The sequence below is a fragment of the Hemitrygon akajei genome, chromosome 14 (assembly GCF_048418815.1).
Source record: "Hemitrygon akajei chromosome 14, sHemAka1.3, whole genome shotgun sequence".
NCBI lineage: Eukaryota > Metazoa > Chordata > Chondrichthyes > Myliobatiformes > Dasyatidae > Hemitrygon > Hemitrygon akajei.
This window is the reverse complement of record NC_133137.1, coordinates 55,174,690-55,177,000: the sequence shown is the minus strand read 5'-3', so window position 1 is coordinate 55,177,000 and position 2,311 is coordinate 55,174,690.

Here is a 2,311-nt window from a genome sequence, read left to right as displayed (position 1 = left end):
TACAAATTTGAAGCGTCTTTATCTCACTGCCCCTGGCTCTGTGTTAGCAAGGATTTGGTTCAGGACATGTTTCCATGCACCACCATTTTTCGCTTTGCTTCTGATAAACAAGCTTCTAACATCTCTCTTGGTACTCTTACCACTCCTGTAATCAAATGCCTGAGGACTGGAGAATCTGCAAAACCTGGATGGCCATTTATTTCTTTCATAGCCATGCAGAGCTAAGGTGTTGCTCTCTGTACCTTGTACTGCTCAATGTTTGCGATCACTTAATTGCACGTAAGTGTCGGTTTCTAAATAGAAGTGTGAGTGTTTACAGTCAAACCCTTAATCTACCTTGACCCTAAGCTCTTTACTATTTGGTCTCTTCAATATTTCTTCCAAACTCCTGATTCCTTCTGTCTCCAGGTCCACACCACTTGTGTCTGTTCCATATTTGTTGCTGATTTTGTGAATGAATGTGGGCATGCTGTGTTGGCACCAGAATGTGCAGAGACTGTTGTGGGCAATCCCCAGAAGATCCTTGGATGTGTTAGCTGTTAATGTAAGTGACACTGTTTTGATGTACATTTCACCAGTCTCTCCCTGAAATAAGCCTTTTCTATTGCCCATCTCTTGCCAGCATCATCACTCTCTCATTATTTCCTTTCCATTTCTGGTCTGTATTTCTCTGCAGCTTCCTAGTGAAATTTCTTATGCTTTCTGCTCTGCCGCTGTGTACAGTGTGTGTTGATTCATTCAGCATTGACATCTAGCATGTATTATGTCTTTGCAGCATTCAGTCGCCCTCTCCTATCATCTCTCATGTTTAATTCAGCTAAAACTGAGGTGAAAACCTTTGGATGTAATAAGGAGAGGGGGACGGAGATGGAAACATGCTACAAGAAATATTTTAAGTAAGTAGTGCAAAAAGTGAATCCAGGCAGCTGAATAAACAACCACCTGGTCGTCGGGGTCCTTTGTGGTCAGAAAGGGACTAAATGAAAGCAGATAAGAAAACAATGGAGCAAATGTGACCTTGTGTCTGATATCAGTCCTGAAGACTTGACTGGTGTGGGGGAAATTGGGTTACCATATTTAAAACTTGAAGACTACATCACAACTTCAGACGAAGTGAGAGATACAAGAGACTGCAGATGCATCACAGAATGTTGGAGGAGCTCAGCAAGTAAGAGAGTTTCTACCAAAATAAATAGTATTTGACATTTTGGGTTTAGACCCTACATTGGGACTTTAGACAAAGGGAAACTGATGAGTGAATCACTCCGCAAGTCAGCCTGAGGGGAGAGGAAAATTAGAAAACAGATGGCAATTTGACTGAACAATTCCCTACATGAAGTCACTGCAACATAGTCCTTTCAGTTACCTTAATTGAGATACAAATGTCCCAAACCTTCAAGAGAAAACATAAAAGAAGGCACAGCAAGCAGATGGATGGCAACAACCCAAGAGTACCCAATGTCTATGAGTTCAACAAGCCACTGGGGTGGGGGCTGCATTTCATCTTGCATTGTATGAAAGTCCACAGTGAGTTTTGTCATATAATAGCAAAATCAAATAAGAGTTCCAGGTATTAATTGAACATCTTTATACTTTTAAGTGTTTTGCATATTCATAGTAAACTAGTCGTGTCTTTTTAATCTATGACATTAGTTGACATCATATGGAGGCAAGGAGGTCAGAACAGAGGTTTGGAAAGCAGACAAACATAATTGACTCTTAGGAAGGGATGTGTGTAGGGGTGGTGATGTGTTGAAGACTGGCAGATTTCTACCACTTCTCAGCCTGGTCTTAGAATCTGGTTAGTGGACAAGACTGAGGACCAAAGCATCTTCTTGGTCATCCTAATGCAAGAAGCACAGGATAATGGAAATAGTTTCCACTGTTTCCCTGGATATTATGATCTACAAACCCCATTTCCAGAAAAGTTGGGATATTTTTGAAAATGCAATAAAAACAAAAATCTGTGATACGTTAATTCATGTGAACCTTTATTTAACTGACAAAAGTAACAAAGAAAAGATTTTCAATAGTTTTACTGACCAACTTAATTGTATTTTGTAAATATACACAAATTTAGAATTTGATGGCTGCAACAAACTCAACAAAAGTTGGGACAGAGGCATATTTACCATTGTGTTACATCACCTTTCCTTTTATTAACACTTTTTAATCATTTTGGAACTGAGGACACTAAATGTAGTAGATTTGCAATTGGAAATTTTGTCCATTCTTGCTTGATGTAAGACTTCAGCTGCTCAACAGTCTGTGGTCTCCGTTGTCTGATTTTCCTCTTCATGATGCGCCATAC